Source organism: Zootermopsis nevadensis, unplaced genomic scaffold, assembly GCF_977971745.1.
Source record: "Zootermopsis nevadensis isolate Lab colony 2312 unplaced genomic scaffold, Znev_1.0 Znev_ptg000236l, whole genome shotgun sequence".
NCBI classification, from domain to species: Eukaryota; Metazoa; Arthropoda; class Insecta; order Blattodea; family Termopsidae; genus Zootermopsis; species Zootermopsis nevadensis.
The window spans coordinates 60,001-82,500 of NW_028259364.1; the positions used below are offsets into that span (position 1 = coordinate 60,001).

At 51.5% G+C, this 22,500-nt stretch overlaps 2 non-coding genes and 1 pseudogene across 2 annotated transcripts; all 3 read right to left on the bottom strand.

Moving 5' to 3' along the window:
• The window catches only part of LOC110840746 (large subunit ribosomal RNA), a 9,122-nt pseudogene extending 3,586 nt beyond the window's left edge, over positions 1-5,536 (bottom strand).
• Positions 5,537-6,041: 505 nt separating this feature from the next.
• Positions 6,042-6,197, bottom strand: LOC147870639 (5.8S ribosomal RNA). Its single transcript, XR_015533282.1, has one exon. It is a non-coding gene; the product is annotated as a 5.8S ribosomal RNA (ribosomal RNA).
• Positions 6,198-7,021: 824 nt separating this feature from the next.
• Positions 7,022-8,939, bottom strand: LOC147870640 (small subunit ribosomal RNA). Its single transcript, XR_015533272.1, has one exon. It is a non-coding gene; the product is annotated as a small subunit ribosomal RNA (ribosomal RNA).
• Between the last annotated feature and the right edge of the window lie 13,561 nt (positions 8,940-22,500).

A 22,500-nucleotide genomic window follows, 5' to 3' on the forward strand; every position in this document is an offset into this window, starting at 1 on the left:
AGCACCCAGGTATCCTTGAGCTTCTTAACCTGGAATGCTGAGCTCTTACTGGCCGATATCGTCATCCCGAATTTCCCAAGGAATTCCACGGTATGATCCAGTAGAGCTTGTGCTTTTGGGGCGTCGGACGCAAAGAGGAATATATCGTCCGCAAAAGCTAGGCAAGAAATGTTTCTATCATCGATTGCATAACCCGACATGGCCTCCAACTCCTCTAGCAACGGCTCCATAACCAGGTTATAGAGGAGAGGAGAGAGGGGGTCCCCCTGTTTGACCCCTCTCTTGAGGGAAATTCTGATGTCGCCTTTGGGGTGTGATATGGAGGTCTCCACCCCTTTGTAGGAACTTACCACTAGATCCACAAATCTACTTGGCAGGCCCTTCCTGGTAAGGGCAGGACCTATGGCTTCATGAGGGATGGTATCAAAGGCTTTAGAGACGTCGAGCTGTATACCAACGCCGCCTTTGTCTCTTTTCATCCTCCTCACTAGTTCCGTTAAAATCTGAATGTTAGCGAAGCAACCCGCCTCCGCTACGAATCCTTTCTGTCTGGGGCTCTGTCGCACCACCGTCCCCAGTCTCTGATTAATAATACCCCAGAAGAGGCGACTGAGGACAGAACTGATTGTTATCGGACGATAATTTACTGCTTTCGTTGCGTCCTTCCCCTCTTTAGGGATTAAGGTGGTGCGATTTTGCCTCCAGGCTGAAGGCAGGTGGCCGGAGAGTAGGATCAGATTGTACAGAGCGCACAAAACTCTCCGGCTAACTTTGTTGCCCAAAGCATCAGGTTTAATACCATCTGGGCCCGCAGCTGTGGACCTCTTCATCTTTCCCAACCTCTTATATACCTCCTCCTGCTTAAGCTCCCCCAGAAATAGGTCCAAGGATATTGGATCAGGGGTTTCCACATAGTCAGGAAGCCGGAGGCTGGGCGTGGTGCTCCAGAGGATGTTATAAAGATGTTCGACTTCCTCTCGTGGTAATTGTGCACCATTTTGGGCGGAAAGATCTGTGCCCATTCTAACCTGCTTTGCTAGCAGTGCAGGGTTCTTCTTGAAGAGGTTTTGAGTAATTGCGTATTTAAAGCGCTTGAGCGCTCTTTTCCTTTTCTTGCCCTTGGTTTTACTGTGCTTCGGGCAACTCTGGGATGTAGTGGATGAGGATGTATGTTTGGGACGGAGGAAATCCAAGACGGCGGAGTAAGTTTCATTGATGACCTCTTGGGATAGGTTGCCAGCTACAACGGATTTCTTGATATTGCCGACTAATTCCGCAGCATCCTTAGAGAACCTATCTCCCCCCAGCTCAAGGAGTGATTCCCGAAGACTCTCCCTCCAAATATTGTCGGTATCCTCATATTCATTTATGTGATCTGCAGATGGGATGCAGTCACAGAGTTGGTCGGTCCCCAGTTCTAACTCTGAACTCCCACCCCGGGCAATGTCATCCTGACTGCCCATTATTGGGATAATTGTTGTTGGGTGACCTGCGGGTGGGTTCCAGTCTCCCGGTTGAGTTATCTCAGATTGATCTGTCCCCAGTTCTAACTCTGAACCCCCACCCCGGGCAATGTCGTCCTGACTACCCATTATTGGAATAATTGTTGTTGGGTGACCTGCGGGTGGGTTCCAGTCACCCGGTTGAGTTATCTCAGATTCCCACTTGGAATTCCCATCCTGGGTAGTGTTCCTATTGTTTTCAGGAAGAGCTGCACTTGTTTGGACGTCTCTGGGTTGAGTGCACTCTCCCTGCATGTCTGATGCAGGTTCTAATTCTAAGGCGTTTGCCTGCTCATACACATCTTTGGGGGTTTCAACGGTTGTTATACCCCCTTGCTCGCCTGAAGGGCTTGCCATACTAGGCCCTGGATCTGTCGGAGCTGTCTTTTTCAATAGTGCGTTCCTTTTAGCAATATAAATGGGTTCACGGCGTTTGTCCCGTATCTGTTTAGCCGTTTTTGACTTGAGCTGAGCTGCCATCTTCATAGCGATCCGTGCATCGCCTCTTAGTATAACCTCCAGCTGAAGCATGGCCTCGATATCATCCCGGGAGAAAACTCTCCCAGCCGAAGAAGGTGGAGTTCTCGGCATCGGGACTGAGGCCAGCCTTTCAGCATTTCTCGCCAGAGGATGAAGGTGGCGCTTGTGCTGGCTGAGACCTACTGCTGTTCCAAAGGAGTCTTCGCATAAATGACATTTAAAGGGCAGAACAGTATTTACACCTGTGCACTTAACTAGGTGGCACAGAGCTGAATGCTTCCTTTGATATAGTTTGTCGCACTTAGCACACTGGAAGTTTAGTTGAAGAGATGAGTGTTTATCTTTGTGATGAAGGATGATATCACTTAGGCTAAGTGCGACATAGCTCCCCCTGCCACTACGGAGACAAGTAGGGCAGGAATAAGATTGAAAAGGGAGCTTAATTATGAATAGCTCGTTGTCCATGGTTGCGCCATCGTCATTAGTAGCCCCCTGCCGTGGCCGAAGCCTACGACGAAGAGCGGGGTCATACTCTCCGAAGTCCGAGGCTCTGTTCTCAAGATCGAAAGCCTGTTGGTAACCTCCCAGGTGGCTAACCCATTGGGAGATTCCTCCGTTGAAGTTTAGCTGAGTGGTGACCCAATCGTTGCCCGACTCTCAGGTGGTAATAACCGGACCTAGACATGTCCCTAGACACAAAGGCCTAGGGTTAAGGGCCGGAGTCATCCCTTAAGAGAGTCATAGTTACTCCCGCCGTTTACCCGCGCTTGCTTGAATTTCTTCACTTTGACATTCAGAGCACTGGGCAGAAATCACATTGCGTCAACACCCGCTAGGGCCCTCGCAATGCTTTGTTTTAATTAGACAGTCGGATTCCCCAAGTCCGTGCCAGTTCTGAGTCGACCGTTGAGTGGCGGCCGAAGAGTACGCCGCGAGCTAGCGCGGCCCCTCGCAGCGTGGAAGATCCGCGGGAGGCCAAGGCACGGGACCGAGCTCGGATCCGCGCGCCCGTTGCCGGGCGGCATCGCCTCGCCCAGGCCCGGCTCGTTGGCACAGGCCCGCTTCCCGACCACGCCCGACGCGCCCCGGTCCTCAGAGCCAATCCTTATCCCGAAGTTACGGATCCAATTTGCCGACTTCCCTTACCTACATTAGTCTATCGACTAGAGGCTCCTCACCTTGGAGACCTGCTGCGGATATGGGTACGAACCGGCGCGACACCTCCGCGTAGCCCTCTCCCGGATTTTCAAGGTCCGAGGGGACGACCCGGACACCGCCGCAACTGCGGTGCTCTTCGCGTTCCAAACCCTATCTCCCTGCTAGAGGATTCCAGGGAACTCGAACGCTTATGCAGAACAGAAAACTCTGCCCGGGTCTCCCGACGGCGTCTCCGGGTCCCTTTGGGTTACCCCGACGAGCTTCTCTTTCGAGGGGCCCGACGGTTCGGTTCCGCTGCCGGGTTCCGGAATAGGAACCGGATTCCCTTTCGCCCTCGACGGGCGGGGAGTCACCCCGCCGCATCGACATCGGATTTCTCCTAGGGCTTAGGATCGACTGACTCGTGTGCAACGGCTGTTCACACGAAACCCTTCTCCGCATCAGCCCTCAAGGCCCTCGCTTGAGTATTTGCTACTACCACCAAGATCTGCACCGGCGGCGGCTCCAGGCGGGCTCGCGCCCTGACCCTTCCGCGCACACCGCCGCGCCCTCCTACTCGCCGGGGCTTCAGCTTACACGCCTTTGCCTTCCGGCGGCCGGGTATAGGCACGGAGCTTTAGCGCCATCCATTTTCAGGGCTAGTTGCTTCGGCAGGTGAGTTGTTACACACTCCTTAGCGGATTCCGACTTCCATGGCCACCGTCCTGCTGTCTTAAGCAACCAACGCCTTTCATGGTCTCCCATGAGCTCCGGTTTAGGCGCCTTAACCCGGCGTTTGGTTCATCCCACAGCGCCAGTTCTGCTTACCAAAATTGGCCCACTTGGCACCATCATCCGAGTGGGAGAGAGGGGGAGAGCAAGCCCCCCCCACTCTCTCTTGTCTCGCGGCTTCGCTCAAGCAAGCCGGAGATCTCACCCATTTAAAGTTTGAGAATAGGTTGAGGTCGTTTCGGCCCCAAGGCCTCTAATCATTCGCTTTACCGGATGAGACTGGTCCCATTCCAACTCGGCGCCAGCTATCCTGAGGGAAACTTCGGAGGGAACCAGCTACTAGATGGTTCGATTAGTCTTTCGCCCCTATACCCAGCTCTGACGATCGATTTGCACGTCAGAATCGCTGCGGACCTCCATCAGGGTTTCCCCTGACTTCGTCCTGGCCGGGCATAGTTCACCATCTTTCGGGTCCCAACGTGTGCGCTCCGGGTGCGCCTGCGGCCTGGGCCGAGGCGCCCCGGGAGTGCTTGCCGGCCGCACCCCGTGAGAGGCACGACCGGCCGTCCTCCCTTAGAGGCGGCCCGGCGTACCGGGCGCGCCCCACGCTTTCACTGCGCCTCTGGGTTTAGTATGAGTCCCAGTGACTCGCGCACATGTTAGACTCCTTGGTCCGTGTTTCAAGACGGGTCGGGAGAGCACCCGAAGCTGAAGCGCCGGAGACGGGAGCGGCCAAAAGCTGTCCGAGGGCTCCGGGGGCCAGCAGCCTGCCGGGGGCCGGGGACGTGGCGAGAGCCACGGCACCGCGGCCTCGGCCGGAGAGCTTGCCCCGGCGGACCGGACGCTCGCGTCCCGCCCTTACCTCCCTCGCGGGCGGAGGGCGGGGGCAGCGGGCCAGCTACCACGAAAAAACAGACCGTCGGAGGGCGGCCAGGCTATGTACCGGGGTCCGGGGCGGCCCTTGTCCCGCGCCTCGGCGGAAGCCACCCCGGTCTCTGTCCCGGGCCTTAGGCCGCAATGGTCCGCGAGGGACCTGCTCCTCCAACGGGTCCCGACGTCCTACTAGGGGCAGGAAATGCACCCCGCCGCGGCCGCGGCTTTAGACCCCGAGCGGCCGGTGGGCCCGACTCGCACCGGCGCGCGCCTCGCGGCGCGACCGGCGGCCGGGAACATCCGGGAGCACCCGCCCGGGGGCCGGCACTGCGCGGACGGGGCTGAATCTCCCCAATCGGTCTTCCGGGTCTCTCCCGTTTACCCCTGAACGGTTTCACGTACTATTGAACTCTCTCTTCAAAGTTCTTTTCAACTTTCCCTCACGGTACTTGTTCGCTATCGGTCTCGTGGTCATATTTAGCCTTAGATGGAGTTTACCACCCTCTTAGTGCTCCACTCTCAAGGAACACGACTCTGAGGAGAGTCCCCACCCGGGAGCGGCCGCGGTCCTACGGGCCTGGCACCCTCTGCGGGCGATGGCCCCATTCAAGGGAGACTTGGACTCGCTGGACCGCGCCCCGGGAGAGTGGGACCTCCCACACACGACATCTCCCTGCACGTCTCCGCGCGGGATTCCGTGCTGGGCTCTTCCCTGTTCGCTCGCAGCTACTGGGGGAATCCTTGTTAGTTTCTTTTCCTCCGCCTAGTAATATGCTTAAATTCAGCGGGTAGTCTCGCCTGATCTGAGGTCGGAAAGATGGTTTTTTGTACCGACGGGCCGATGTGAGCGGTCGGAAGCTTAGCCTCTCTCATTGAACTGATTTCTTTTTGTTTTGTTTTTTTTGTGGTCATTATTTATTGTGGTCATATCTTTCGCTCCCGCCCGGCAAGTGTGTGTCTCTCTCTCTGTCTCGGGAGTTTGCCTGTCTCCCATCACATCAAGCCGGGCGTCAGTTCTTCTCAGACGCGATCGGGGAAGGATGGGCCCCGTCGCCGAGGAGAGGAGGGCGAGCTAAGTCTATCCGCTCGCTCCACCGAACCCTGTGAAGCCTTCAAGGGCGACTGACTCCCCTTAACCTCCTCGCAGTCGCCGACGCCGCCACCGATTGCTCGGAGCGACGCCGGCGGTGCGAGGTGCAGGCTCGTCAGACCCCCCAGCGTAGGGCCGCTCGCGTGCCTTTATTTCTTTCTTTCTCTTTCTTTCTTTCTTTCCCTTATTATCTTAAAGACCGCGCGGGCCCACGGGTTTCATGTAGCCGACCCTCAGCCAGGCGTGGTCCGGGATTGGAAATCCAAGGACCGCAATGTGCGTTCGAAACGTCGATGTTCATGTGTCCTGCAGTTCACATGTCGACGCGCAATTAGCTGCGTTCTTCATCGACCCACGAGCCGAGTGATCCACCGCTCAGGGTTGTTTTTCTCTAGATTCGAGCAGAGCTTCGGGTAGGATGCTACTGCTAGTCCCGTAGGACAGGTAGTTGTTATTTTTCGAGGGGGAGCTGCCCCCAGAACAGCGGCACGGTCAGACCGCGCTCCCCTCTCGTTCAAGCGCCGCCGAAACGGCCTTGCGTGGGCAGATAAAGTGGCTTTAAGCCCAGTGCTCGCGGTCGCGCGGGTTGTCCTTGGATCCCTGAGGATCCTCGGAGCCCGCGTGCCGCCGGCACCCACTCACCATCTTTCGCTCCTACTTCCCACCTCGAGGCGGGACGGTCTTGCCGTCCCCCTCCGGGGGATTACTTCGCCGACCTGGACACCTCAGGCCGACGACGTTATCTCCGAGATCCGGCCGCTGCCAGGAAGAGCCGGTCCAATCACAGGCGAGATTACGCCTTCCGCAGAGCCCCGTTCATCTGGTTCATTCTTAATGCCTTCCTTTTATTAATTTTTGATGCGTCTTCCCCTCATTCGGGGGGAGACGGTGCGACTTTCGCCGACCGGTCCCCCCTCAGGTTGACGTCATCTATTTTTCAGTCATCAGTAGTGGTCACATATTATGATGCGTCTTCCCCCTCATGCGGGGGGAGTCGGTGCGACTTTCGCCGACCGGTCCCCCCTCAGGTTGACGTCATCTATTTTTCAGTCATCAGTAGAGGTTGTATTATCATGAATGACCAGACACGGGTACTTCCACGAGAAGGCGGTCCACTCGCAAGCGAGATTACGCACTCCCCCAGAGCCAGCAACCGTACTCGGTTTCTTAATGCCTTCCTTCTCTGTTCGGTCACTCTCGGTGCCGTTAATGATCCTTCCGCAGGTTCACCTACGGAAACCTTGTTACGACTTTTACTTCCTCTAAATGATCAAGTTCGGGCATCTTCCCGGTGGAATCGAAGGGCCGAAACCCCGCGCCCACCGGTCCGAAGACCTCACTAAATCATTCAATCGGTAGTAGCGACGGGCGGTGTGTACAAAGGGCAGGGACGTAATCAACGCGAGCTTATGACTCGCGCTTACTGGGAATTCCTCGTTCATGGGGAACAATTGCAAGCCCCAATCCCTAGCACGAAGGAGGTTCAGCGGGTTACCCGGACCTTTCGGCCAGGGAGGACACGCTGATTCCTTCAGTGTAGCGCGCGTGCGGCCCAGAACATCTAAGGGCATCACAGACCTGTTATTGCTCAATCTCGTGCGGCTAGAAGCCGCCTGTCCCTCTAAGAAGATTAGGAGTCGCCGGTAGCACAGAGGATACCGGATGCGACTATTTAGCAGGCTAGAGTCTCGTTCGTTATCGGAATTAACCAGACAAATCGCTCCACCAACTAAGAACGGCCATGCACCACCACCCACCGAATCAAGAAAGAGCTCTCAATCTGTCAATCCTCCCGGTGTCTGGGCCTGGTGAGGTTTCCCGTGTTGAGTCAAATTAAGCCGCAGGCTCCACTCCTGGTGGTGCCCTTCCGTCAATTCCTTTAAGTTTCAGCTTTGCAACCATACTTCCCCCGGAACCCAAAAGCTTTGGTTTCCCGGAAGCCGCCCGCCGAGTCATCGGAGGAACTTCGGCGGATTGCTGGCTGGCATCGTTTATGGTTAGAACTAGGGCGGTATCTGATCGCCTTCGAACCTCTAACTTTCGTTCTTGATCAGAGAAAACATTCTTGGCAAATGCTTTCGCTTCTGTCCGTCTTGCGACGATCCAAGAATTTCACCTCTAACGTCGCAATACGAATGCCCCCGTCTGTCCCTTTTGATCATTACCTCGGGGCTTCCGAAAACCAACAAAATAGAACCGAGGTCCTATTCCATTATTCCATGCACTCGGTATTCAGGCGGCTGCTGCCTGCTTTAAGCACTCTAATTTGTTCAAAGTAAAAGTGCCGGCCCATCGTGACACTCGGTCAAGAGCACCGCGACGGGATTGTGTAGGCCCTCCCCGAGACGACCCGAGGCGTGGGAGCGTCGCCGCCCCCATCGCCCGCGGGCGCCGGCTCGGGCCACCGGCAGGACGTCCGCACGTGCGTGCCAGTTAGACACCGACGGGCGGTGAACCGGCAGCGTGGGACACAAGTCCGACTACGAGCTTTTTAACCGCAACAGCTTTAATATACGCTATTGGAGCTGGAATTACCGCGGCTGCTGGCACCAGACTTGCCCTCCAATGGATACTCGTTAAAGTCTTTAGAGTGTACTCATTCCGATTACGGGGCCTCGGATGAGTCCCGTATCGTTATTTTTCGTCACTACCTCCCCGTGCCGGGAGTGGGTAATTTGCGCGCCTGCTGCCTTCCTTGGATGTGGTAGCCGTTTCTCAGGCTCCCTCTCCGGAATCGAACCCTGATTCCCCGTTACCCGTTACAACCATGGTAGGCGCAGAGCCTACCATCGACAGTTGATAAGGCAGACATTTGAAAGATGCGTCGCCGGTTCGTAGACCGTGCGATCCGCCTCCATTTATTCAGAGTCACCAAGGCAAACGGCCGCGTGAGCGACCGATTGGTTTTGATCTAATAAAAGCGTCCCGACCGTCTCCGGTCGGGACTCGGTTGCATGTATTAGCTCTAGAATTACCACAGTTATCCAAGTAACTGTCCACCATCTAAGGAACCATAACTGATTTAATGAGCCATTCGCGGTTTCACCTTAATTTGGCTTGCACTGAGACATGCATGGCTTAATCTTTGAGACAAGCATATGACTACTGGCAGGATCAACCAGGGAACCGAAGACTCACTTGGAGCTCGTTCCTCCCCCTCCACGCGGTCCCGGATGGGTCCGGCGAGGGGGTCCAGTTCATACTTCAACGCTCGCACTCCGTGCGCCCCTGCGAGCAGGGGCCACTTCGTGCCGTTAGGGGGACGCCACGTGAGCGCCCCCAGAACCGTGGTGCCATTAGGGCACCCTTCCCTCTCTTCACTCGACATGCATAAGCGCCGAAGCGCCGTTTGGCATCGCGAGTCTAGCACGCGCCCGGACTACGAGTGAGTCGGTTGCAGTGTGTCCACGATACGCCGCCTATAGACCGTGTCCGGGGGACAGAGGGCCGCGGCATCGCGGTGGCGAAGGGTTTGCCGGGAAGGGGAACGAAGCCGGCCTTTTTCGTAAAATCGTTCCCCTGTTGCTTGCCGGGAAGGTGGACGAACCCGGTCTCTCTCGTAAAATCGTCCACCTGCTGCTTGCCGGGAAGGGGAACAAAGCCGGTCTTTTTCGTAAAATCGTTCCCCTGTTGCTTGCCGGGAAGGTGGACGAACCCGGTCTTTATCGTCAAATCGTCCACCTGCTGGTTGCCGGGAAGGGGAACGAAGCCGGCCTTTTTCGTAAAATCGTTCCCCTGTTGCTTGCCGGGAAGGAGGACGAACCCGGTCTTTATCGTCAAATCGTCCTCCTGTTGCTTGCCGGAAAGGGGAACGAAGCCGGCCTTTTTCGTAAAATCGTTCCCCTGTTGCTTGCCGCGAAGGTGGACGAACCCGGTCTCTCTCGTAAAATCGTCCACCTGCTGCTTGCCGGGAAGGGGAACGAAGCCGGTCTTTTTCGTAAAATCGTTCCCCTGTTGCTTGCCGGGAAGGTGGACGAACCCGGTCTCTCTCGTAAAATCGTCCACCTGCTGCTTGCCGGGAAGGGGAACGAAGCCGGTCTTTTTCGTAAAATCGTTCCCCTGTTGCTTGCCGGGAAGGTGGACGAACCCGGTCTTTATCGTCAAATCGTCCACCTGCTGCTTGCCGGGAAGGGGAACGAAGCCGGCCTTTTTCGTAAAATCGTTCCCCTGTTGCTTGCCGGGAAGGAGGACGAACCCGGTCTTTAACGTCAAATCGTCCTCCTGTTGCTTGCCGGAAAGGGGAACGAAGCCGGCCTTCTTCGTAAAATCGTTCCCCTGTTGCTTGCCGGGAAGGTGGACGAACCCGGTCTTTCTCGTAAAATCGTCCACCTGCTGCTTGCCGGGAAGGGGAACGAAGCCGGCCTTTTTCGTAAAATCGTTCCCCTGCCGGGCGGAGGACGGACCCGGGCTTTTCTTCCGTCAGTTGTGTCCTCCTGATGTATCCAGACACCACCCAAGGCTCAGGAATCGTCTTATGCGGAAAAAGGGCCAATTTATCAGCGACGCATCCGTTAGTTCAACTAGAGGAAGTGTGAAATTTTCCTACAAAATAAGGTGCCAGCGCGGCGTTTTCAGGGGAGACTCGTAACGTCTGAGCCTCAGAGAGCGCGACCCGGCCGAATGCGAGCGGCAGGTCCCCTAAAATCGGCCTACCTAACACGCACGGATGGGACTTTGAAATCTGAAGACGTGGAGGGCACGAACGGGAATATATATGCGGCAGAAGCCAGAGACACCGCCGGCAGCCTCACCGTGACCGCACGAGAAGTCGTCACTTGCGCCAATCTTGCACTCGAGTGCCGAGTCACCTACGAGCAGACCCCTGCTTCTGCCTGTCCATTGAGGGCAGCCGAGCACGCGATTCCCCAGGAGACGGACTTCTGTACACTTGTGCCCCTCTTGCCCTAAACGGGGTTCGAGCAGCGCGGGGAGAGGAATTCAGTCCCCGGCGGATGCGCGCTCGTTCTAAGTGCAGCTTCCGAGAGGCCGCCCGTGAAGGCCATCACTTGTGCCACTCTTGCACTCGGAATCGAGTGCCGACTCGAACCGGAGCCTCCGCCGGCCACTGCGTGGGTTGACGGGCGCCGACCCCGATGAAGACGGCGATCGGTGCACATGTGCCCCCCATGCCCTAAACGGGGTTCGAGCAGCGCGGGGAGAGGAATTCAGTCCCCGGCGGATGCGCGCTCGTTCTAAGTGCAGCTTCCCAGAGGCCGCCCGTTAAGGCCTTCACATGTGCCACTCTTGCACTCGTAGATGAGTGCCGACTCGAGCCCGAGTCTCCGCCGGACACCGCGCGTGATGACGTGCGCCAACCCCGATGGACACGGCGGTCGGTGCACTTGTGCTCCACTTGCCCTAAACGGTTGCAAGTAGAGCGGGCCGAGGCCAGCAGTCCCCCGGCGGATGCGCGCTGGTTCTAAGTGCAGCTTCCCAGAGGCCGCCCGTGAAGGCCGTCACGTGTGCCGCTCTTGCACTCGGAATCGAGTGCCGACTCGAACCGGAGCCTCCGCCGGCCACTGCGTGGGTTGACGGGCGCCGTCCCCGATGAAGACGGCGATCGGTGCACATGTGCCCCTCTTGCCCTAAACGGGGTTCGAGCAGCGCGGGGAGAGGTCTTCAGTCTCCCGCGGATGCACGCTGGTACTAAGGGCCGGCTCACAGAAGCCACCTGTAAAGGCCGTCACATGTGCCACTCTTGCACTCGTAGTCGAGGGCCGACTCGAGCCCGAGCCTCCGCCGGACACCGCGCGTGTTGACGTGCGCCAACCCCGATGGACACGGCGGTCGGTGCATTTGTGCCCCACTTGCACTAAACGGTTGCAAGTACACCGGGCCGAGGAAAGCATTCCCCCGCGGTTGTCCGCTGGTACTAAGTGCAGCTTCCCAGAGGCCGCCCGTGAAGGCCGTCACGTGTGCCACTCTTGCACTCGGAATCGAGTGCCGACTCGAACCGGAGCCTCCGCCGGCCACTGCGCGGGTTGACGGGCGCCGACCCCGTTGAAGACGGCGATCGGTGCACATGTGCCACTCTTGCCCTAAACGGGGATCGAGCGGCGCGGGACGAGGCCTGCAGTCCCCCGCGTTGCCCGGTGGTACTGAGGGCAATCTCCCAGAGGCCGCCCGTGAAGGCCGTTACTTGTGTCACTCTTGCACTCAGTGCCCTGTGCCGACTCGAACCCGAGACTCGGCCGGTCTTCGCAGGCAACAGCGCGGGTTGACCACAAATTACACGGCGGTCGATACACTTGTGCCCCTCTTGCCCTAAACGGTCGCAAGTAGCGCGGGCCGAGGCCTGCAGTCCCTCGCTGTTGTCCGCTGGTACTAGGGGCAGCTTCCCAGAGGCCGCCCGTGAAGACCATCACTTGTGCCACTCTTGCACTCAGGCTCGAGTGCCGACTCGAACCCGAGACTCGACCAGTCTTCGCCGGCCACTGAGCGGGGTGGCGGGCGCCGACCCCAAAGGACACGGCGGTCGGTGCACTTGTGCCACTCTTGCCCTAAACGGGGATCGAGCGGCGCGGGTCGAGGCCTGCAGTCCCCCGCGTTGCCCGGTGGTACTGAGGGCAATCTCCCAGAGGCCGCCCGTGAACGCCGTTACTTGTGTCACTCTTGCACTCAGTGTCCTGTGCCGACTCGAACCCGAGACTCGGCCGGTCTTCGCCGGCCACTGAGCGGGGTGACGGGCGCCGACCCCAAAGGAAACGGCGGTCGGTGCACTTGTGCCACTCTTGCCCTAAACTGCCTCAGCCAACGCGGGGCGGAAGCGCGAATGGCCTGCCGGCGACAGGGTCCCCGGCGGCCGGTAGTCCAATCTCAGACTTCCCCCTGCTCGAGGAGAGCCTCGCTCGCCAAGCTCATATACTATAGTCTGGACCCCCCTTATCTCAGCATTCGTCAGTCACGGAAGAGGCAGAGCCGCGGACACCGGCGGATGGCCCCTCGGCTGCCGCCAGAAATTTTAATTAAGTTTTTCTCTTCCTTAATCATTTCCGATCATACTAAATTTTGTATATGTTAGAATACATACACATACTTACTTATATAACCGCTTTATTTAATATTTTTCTGCACTTTAGAAATTTTCGGACTTAGCCGCTGAAGCGACTCAAGTAACACGCACGGTGGGACATAGCCGCAGAACTGGTTTCATGTACCACGCACCACGGGACATAGCCGCAGAATTCGTACCGTCCAAGTAAGGCCCAGCTAACACAGCGGAAATTTATTTTTAGTCAATTAACGGCATTACTATGCACAGCAAGGCCAACTTTCTTCAATTATGAATATTTTTCTGCATTTTGGAAATTTTCGGACTTAGCCGCTGAAGCGACTCAACTAACACGCACGGTCGGACATAGCCGCAGAACTGGTTTCAAGTACCACGCACCACGGGACATAGCCGCAGAATTCGTACCGTCCAAGTAAGGCCCACCTAACACAGCGGAAATTTATTTTTAATCTATTAACGATATTATTAAGCACAGCAAGGCCAACTTTCTTCAATTATGTATATTTTTCTGCATTTTGGAAATTTTCGGACTTAGCCGCTGAAGCGACTCAAGTAACACGCACGGTGGGACATAGCCGCAGAACTGATTTCAAGTACCACGCACCACGGGACATAGCCGCAGAATTCGTACCGTCCAAGTAAGGCCCACCTAACACAGCGGTAATTTATTTTTAATCTATTAACGATTTTATTAAGCACAGCAAGCCCAATTTTCTTCAATTATGTGTATTTTTCTGCATTTTGGAAATTTTTTGGACTTAGCCGCTGAAGCGACTCAACTAACACGCACGGTCGGACATAGCCGCAGAACTGATTTCAAGTACCACGCACCACGGGACATAGCCGCAGAATTCGTCCCGTCCAAGTAAGGCCCACCTAACACAGCGGAAATTTATTTTTAGTCAATTAACGGCATTACTATGCACAGCAAGGCCAACTTTCTTCAATTATGAATATTTTTCTGCATTTTGGAAATTTTCGGACTTAGCCGCTGAAGCGACTCAACTAACACGCACGGTCGGACATAGCCGCAGAACTGGTTTCAAGTACCACGCACCACGGGACATAGCCGCAGAATTCGTACCGTCCAATTAAGGCCCACCTAACACAGCGGAAATTTATTTTTAATCTATTAACGATATTATTAAGCACAGCAAGGCCAACTTTCTTCAATTATGTATATTTTTCTGCATTTTGGAAATTTTCGGACTTAGCCGCTGAAGCGACTCAAGTAACACGCACGGTGGGACATAGCCGCAGAACTGATTTCAAGTACCACGCACCACGGGACATAGCCGCAGAATTCGTACCGTCCAAGTAAGGCCCAGCTAACACAGCGGAAATTTATTTTTAATCTATTAACGATATTATTAAGCACAGCAAGCCCAATTTTCTTCAATTATGTGTATTTTTCTGCATTTTGGAAATTTTTTGGACTTAGCCGCTGAAGCGACTCAACTAACACGCACGGTCGGACATAGCCGCAGAACTGGTTTCAAGTACCACGCACCACGGGACATAGCCGCAGAATTCGTACCGTCCAAGTAAGGCCCAGCTAACACAGCGGAAATTTATTTTTAGTCAATTAACGGCATTACTATGCACAGCAAGGCCAACTTTCTTCAATTATGAATATTTTTCTGCATTTTGGAAATTTTCGGACTTAGCCGCTGAAGCGACTCAAGTAACACGCACGGTGGGACATAGCCGCAGAACTGGTTTCAAGTACCACGCACCACGGGACATAGCCGCAGAATTCGTACCGTCCAAGTAAGGCCCACCTAACACAGCGGAAATTTATTTTTATTCTATTAACGATATTATTAAGCACAGCAAGGCCAACTTTCTTCAATTATGTATATTTTTCTGCATTTTGGAAATTTTCGGACTTAGCCGCTGAAGCGACTCAACTAACACGCACGGTCGGACATAGCCGCAGAACTGGTTTCAAGTACCACGCACCACGGGACATAGCCGCAGAATTCGTACCGTCCAAGTAAGGCCCAGCTAACACAGCGGAAATTTATTTTTAATCTATTAACGATATTATTAAGCACAGCAAGCCCAATTTTCTTGAATTATGTGTATTTTTCTGCATTTTGGAAATTTTTTGGACTTAGCCGCTGAAGCGACTCAACTAACACGCACGGTCGGACATAGCCGCAGAACTGGTTTCAAGTACCACGCACCACGGGACATAGCCGCAGAATTCGTACCGTCCAAGTAAGGCCCACCTAACACAGCGGAAATTTATTTTTATTCTATTAACGATATTATTAAGCACAGCAAGGCCAACTTTCTTCAATTATGTATATTTTTCTGCATTTTGGAAATTTTTTGGACTTAGCCGCTGAAGCGACTCAACTAACACGCACGGTCGGACATAGCCGCAGAACTGGTTTCAAGTACCACGCACCACGGGACATAGCCGCAGAATTCGTACCGTCCAAGTAAGGCCCACCTAACACAGCGGAAATTTATTTTTAATCTATTAACGATATTATTAAGCACAGCAAGCCCAATTTTCTTCAATTATGTGTATTTTTCTGCATTTTGGAAATTTTTTGGACTTAGCCGCTGAAGCGACTCAACTAACACGCACGGTCGGACATAGCCGCAGAACTGGTTTCAAGTACCACGCACCACGGGACATAGCCGCAGAATTCGTACCGTCCAAGTAAGGCCCACCTAACACAGCGGAAATTTATTTTTAGTCAATTAACGGCATTACTATGCACAGCAAGGCCAACTTTCTTCAATTATGAATATTTTTCTGCATTTTGGAAATTTTCGGACTTAGCCGCTGAAGCGACTCAACTAACACGCACGGTCGGACATAGCCGCAGAACTGGTTTCAAGTACCACGCACCACGGGACATAGCCGCAGAATTCGTACCGTCCAAGTAAGGCCCAGCTAACACAGCGGAAATTTATTTTTAATCTATTAACGATATTATTAAGCACAGCAAGCCCAATTTTCTTCAATTATGTGTATTTTTCTGCATTTTGGAAATTTTTTGGACTTAGCCGCTGAAGCGACTCAACTAACACGCACGGTCGGACATAGCCGCAGAACTGGTTTCAAGTACCACGCACCACGGGACATAGCCGCAGAATTCGTACCGTCCAAGTAAGGCCCACCTAACACAGCGGAAATTTATTTTTAATCTATTAACGATATTATTAAGCACAGCAAGCCCAATTTTCTTCAATTATGTGTATTTTTCTGCATTTTGGAAATTTTTTGGACTTAGCCGCTGAAGCGACTCAACTAACACGCACGGTCGGACATAGCCGCAGAACTGATTTCAAGTACCACGCACCACGGGACATAGCCGCAGAATTCGTACCGTCCAAGTAAGGCCCAGCTAACACAGCGGTAATTTATTTTTAATCTATTAACGATTTTATTAAGCACAGCAAGCCCAATTTTCTTCAATTATGTGTATTTTTCTGCATTTTGGAAATTTTCGGACTTAGCCGCTGAAGCGACTCAACTAACACGCACGGTCGGACATAGCCGCAGAACTGGTTTCAAGTACCACGCACCACGGGACATAGCCGCAGAATTCGTACCGTCCAAGTAAGGCCCAGCTAACACAGCGGAAATTTATTTTTAATCTATTAACGATATTATTAAGCACAGCAAGCCCAATTTTCTTCAATTATGTGTATTTTTCTGCATTTTGGAAATTTTTTGGACTTAGCCGCTGAAGCGACTCAACTAACACGCACGGTCGGACATAGCCGCAGAACTGGTTTCAAGTACCACGCACCACGGGACATAGCCGCAGAATTCGTACCGTCCAAGTAAGGCCCAGCTAACACAGCGGAAATTTATTTTTAATCTATTAACGATATTATTAAGCACAGCAAGCCCAATTTTCTTCAATTATGTGTATTTTTCTGCATTTTGGAAATTTTTTGGACTTAGCCGCTGAAGCGACTCAACTAACACGCATGGTCGGACATAGCCGCAGAACTGGTTTCAAGTACCACGCACCACGGGACATAGCCGCAGAATTCGTACCGTCCAAGTAAGGCCCACCTAACACAGCGGAAATTTATTTTTAATCTATTAACGATATTATTAAGCACAGCAAGGCCAACTTTCTTCAATTATGTATATTTTTCTGCATTTTGTTAATTTTTTGGACTTAGCCGCTGAAGCGACTCAACTAACACGCACGGTCGGACATAGCCGCAGAACTGATTTCAAGTACCACGCACCACGGGACATAGCCGCAGAATTCGTCCCGTCCAAGTAAGGCCCACCTAACACAGCGGAAATTTATTTTTAGTCAATTAACGGCATTACTATGCACAGCAAGGCCAACTTTCTTCAATTATGAATATTTTTCTGCATTTTGGAAATTTTCGGACTTAGCCGCTGAAGCGACTCAACTAACACGCACGGTCGGACATAGCCGCAGAACTGGTTTCAAGTACCACGCACCACGGGACATAGCCGCAGAATTCGTACCGTCCAAGTAAGGCCCAGCTAACACAGCGGAAATTTATTTTTAATCTATTAACGATATTATTAAGCACAGCAAGCCCAATTTTCTTCAATTATGTGTATTTTTCTGCATTTTGGAAATTTTTTGGACTTAGCCGCTGAAGCGACTCAACTAACACGCACGGTCGGACATAGCCGCAGAACTGGTTTCAAGTACCACGCACCACGGGACATAGCCGCAGAATTCGTACCGTCCAAGTAAGGCCCACCTAACACAGCGGAAATTTATTTTTAATCTATTAACGATATTATTAAGCACAGCAAGGCCAACTTTCTTCAATTATGTATATTTTTCTGCATTTTGGAAATTTTCGGACTTAGCCGCTGAAGCGACTCAAGTAACACGCACGGTGGGACATAGCCGCAGAACTGGTTTCAAGTACCACGCACCACGGGACATAGCCGCAGAATTCGTACCGTCCAAGTAAGGCCCACCTAACACAGCGGAAATTTATTTTTAGTCAATTAACGGCATTACTATGCACAGCAAGCCCAATTTTCTTCAATTATGTGTATTTTTCTGCATTTTGGAAATTTTTTGGACTTAGCCGCTGAAGCGACTCAACTAACACGCACGGTCGGACATAGCCGCAGAACTGGTTTCAAGTACCACGCACCACGGGACATAGCCGCAGAATTCGTACCGTCCAAGTAAGGCCCAGCTAACACAGCGGAAATTTATTTTTAGTCAATTAACGGCATTACTATGCACAGCAAGGCCAACTTTCTTCAATTATGAATATTTTTCTGCATTTTGGAAATTTTCGGACTTAGCCGCTGAAGCGACTCAACTAACACGCACGGTCGGACATAGCCGCAGAACTGGTTTCAAGTACCACGCACCACGGGACATAGCCGCAGAATTCGTACCGTCCAAGTAAGGCCCACCTAACACAGCGGAAATTTATTTTGAATCTATTAACGATATTATTAAGCACAGCAAGGCCAACTTTCTTCAATTATGTATATTTTTCTGCATTTTGGAAATTTTCGGACTTAGCCGCTGAAGCGACTCAAGTAACACGCACGGTGGGACATAGCCGCAGAACTGATTTCAAGTACCACGCACCACGGGACATAGCCGCAGAATTCGTACCGTCCAAGTAAGGCCCAGCTAACACAGCGGAAATTTATTTTTAATCTATTAACGATATTATTAAGCACAGCAAGCCCAATTTTCTTCAATTATGTGTATTTTTCTGCATTTTGGAAATTTTTTGGACTTAGCCGCTGAAGCGACTCAACTAACACGCACGGTCGGACATAGCCGCAGAACTGGTTTCAAGTACCACGCACCACGGGACATAGCCGCAGAATTCGTACCGTCCAAGTAAGGCCCACCTAACACAGCGGAAATTTATTTTTAGTCAATTAACGGCATTACTATGCACAGCAAGCCCAATTTTCTTCAATTATGTGTATTTTTCTGCATTTTGGAAATTTTTTGGACTTAGCCGCTGAAGCGACTCAACTAACACGCACGGTCGGACATAGCCGCAGAACTGGTTTCAAGTACCACGCACCACGGGACATAGCCGCAGAATTCGTACCGTCCAAGTAAGGCCCAGCTAACACAGCGGAAATTTATTTTTAGTCAATTAACGGCATTACTATGCACAGCAAGGCCAACTTTCTTCAATTATGAATATTTTTCTGCATTTTGGAAATTTTCGGACTTAGCCGCTGAAGCGACTCAACTAACACGCACGGTCGGACATAGCCGCAGAACTGGTTTCAAGTACCACGCACCACGGGACATAGCCGCAGAATTCGTACCGTCCAAGTAAGGCCCAGCTAACACAGCGGAAATTTATTTTTAATCTATTAACGATATTATTAAGCACAGCAAGGCCAACTTTCTTCAATTATGTATATTTTTCTGCATTTTGGAAATTTTCGGACTTAGCCGCTGAAGCGACTCAAGTAACACGCACGGTGGTTCATAGCCGCAGAACTGGTTTCAAGTACCACGCACCACGGGACATAGCCGCAGAATTCGTACCGTCCAAGTAAGGCCCACCTAACACAGCGGAAATTTATTTTTAGTCAATTAACGGCATTACTATGCACAGCAAGCCCAATTTTCTTCAATTATGTGTATTTTTCTGCATTTTGGAAATTTTTTGACTTAGCCGCTGAAGCGACTCAACTAACACGCACGGTCGGACATAGCCGCAGAATTCGTACCGTCCAAGTAAGGCCCAGCTAACACAGCGGAAATTTATTTTTAATCTATTAACGATATTATTAAGCACAGCAAGCCCAATTTTCTTCAATTATGTGTATTTTTCTGCATTTTGGAAATTTTTTGGACTTAGCCGCTGAAGCGACTCAACTAACACGCACGGTCGGACATAGCCGCAGAACTGGTTTCAAGTACCACGCACCACGGGACATAGCCGCAGAATTCGTACCGTCCAAGTAAGGCCCACCTAACACAGCGGAAATTTATTTTTAATCTATTAACGATATTATTAAGCACAGCAAGCCCAATTTTCTTCAATTATGTGTATTTTTCTGCATTTTGGAAATTTTTTGGACTTAGCCGCTGAAGCGACTCAACTAACACGCACGGTCGGACATAGCCGCAGAACTGATTTCAAGTACCACGCACCACGGGACATAGCCGCAGAATTCGTACCGTCCAAGTAAGGCCCAGCTAACACAGCGGTAATTTATTTTTAATCTATTAACGATTTTATTAAGCACAGCAAGCCCAATTTTCTTCAATTATGTGTATTTTTCTGCATTTTGGAAATTTTCGGACTTAGCCGCTGAAGCGACTCAACTAACACGCACGGTCGGACATAGCCGCAGAACTGGTTTCAAGTACCACGCACCACGGGACATAGCCGCAGAATTCGTACCGTCCAAGTAAGGCCCAGCTAACACAGCGGAAATTTATTTTTAATCTATTAACGATATTATTAAGCACAGCAAGCCCAATTTTCTTCAATTATGTGTATTTTTCTGCATTTTGGAAATTTTTTGGACTTAGCCGCTGAAGCGACTCAACTAACACGCACGGTCGGACATAGCCGCAGAACTGGTTTCAAGTACCACGCACCACGGGACATAGCCGCAGAATTCGTACCGTCCAAGTAAGGCCCAGCTAACACAGCGGAAATTTATTTTTAATCTATTAACGATATTATTAAGCACAGCAAGCCCAATTTTCTTCAATTATGTGTATTTTTCTGCATTTTGGAAATTTTTTGGACTTAGCCGCTGAAGCGACTCAACTAACACGCACGGTCGGACATAGCCGCAGAACTGGTTTCAAGTACCACGCACCACGGGACATAGCCGCAGAATTCGTACCGTCCAAGTAAGGCCCACCTAACACAGCGGAAATTTATTTTTAATCTATTAACGATATTATTAAGCACAGCAAGGCCAACTTTCTTCAATTATGTATATTTTTCTGCATTTTGTTAATTTTTTGGACTTAGCCGCTGAAGCGACTCAACTAACACGCACGGTCGGACATAGCCGCAGAACTGATTTCAAGTACCACGCACCACGGGACATAGCCGCAGAATTCGTCCCGTCCAAGTAAGGCCCACCTAACACAGCGGAAATTTATTTTTAGTCAATTAACGGCATTACTATGCACAGCAAGGCCAACTTTCTTCAATTATGAATATTTTTCTGCATTTTGGAAATTTTCGGACTTAGCCGCTGAAGCGACTCAACTAACACGCACGGTCGGACATAGCCGCAGAACTGGTTTCAAGTACCACGCACCACGGGACATAGCCGCAGAATTCGTACCGTCCAAGTAAGGCCCAGCTAACACAGCGGAAATTTATTTTTAATCTATTAACGATATTATTAAGCACAGCAAGCCCAATTTTCTTCAATTATGTGTATTTTTCTGCATTTTGGAAATTTTTTGGACTTAGCCGCTGAAGCGACTCAACTAACACGCACGGTCGGACATAGCCGCAGAACTGGTTTCAAGTACCACGCACCACGGGACATAGCCGCAGAATTCGTACCGTCCAAGTAAGGCCCACCTAACACAGCGGAAATTTATTTTTAATCTATTAACGATATTATTAAGCACAGCAAGGCCAACTTTCTTCAATTATGTATATTTTTCTGCATTTTGGAAATTTTCGGACTTAGCCGCTGAAGCGACTCAAGTAACACGCACGGTGGGACATAGCCGCAGAACTGGTTTCAAGTACCACGCACCACGGGACATAGCCGCAGAATTCGTACCGTCCAAGTAAGGCCCACCTAACACAGCGGAAATTTATTTTTAGTCAATTAACGGCATTACTATGCACAGCAAGCCCAATTTTCTTCAATTATGTGTATTTTTCTGCATTTTGGAAATTTTTTGGACTTAGCCGCTGAAGCGACTCAACTAACACGCACGGTCGGACATAGCCGCAGAACTGGTTTCAAGTACCACGCACCACGGGACATAGCCGCAGAATTCGTACCGTCCAAGTAAGGCCCAGCTAACACAGCGGAAATTTATTTTTAGTCAATTAACGGCATTACTATGCACAGCAAGGCCAACTTTCTTCAATTATGAATATTTTTCTGCATTTTGGAAATTTTCGGACTTAGCCGCTGAAGCGACTCAACTAACACGCACGGTCGGACATAGCCGCAGAACTGGTTTCAAGTACCACGCACCACGGGACATAGCCGCAGAATTCGTACCGTCCAAGTAAGGCCCAGCTAACACAGCGGAAATTTATTTTTAATCTATTAACGATATTATTAAGCACAGCAAGGCCAACTTTCTTCAATTATGTATATTTTTCTGCATTTTGGAAATTTTCGGACTTAGCCGCTGAAGCGACTCAAGTAACACGCACGGTGGTTCATAGCCGCAGAACTGGTTTCAAGTACCACGCACCACGGGACATAGCCGCAGAATTCGTACCGTCCAAGTAAGGCCCACCTAACACAGCGGAAATTTATTTTTAGTCAATTAACGGCATTACTATGCACAGCAAGCCCAATTTTCTTCAATTATGTGTATTTTTCTGCATTTTGGAAATTTTTTGACTTAGCCGCTGAAGCGACTCAACTAACACGCACGGTCGGACATAGCCGCAGAATTCGTACCGTCCAAGTAAGGCCCAGCTAACACAGCGGAAATTTATTTTTAATCTATTAACGATATTATTAA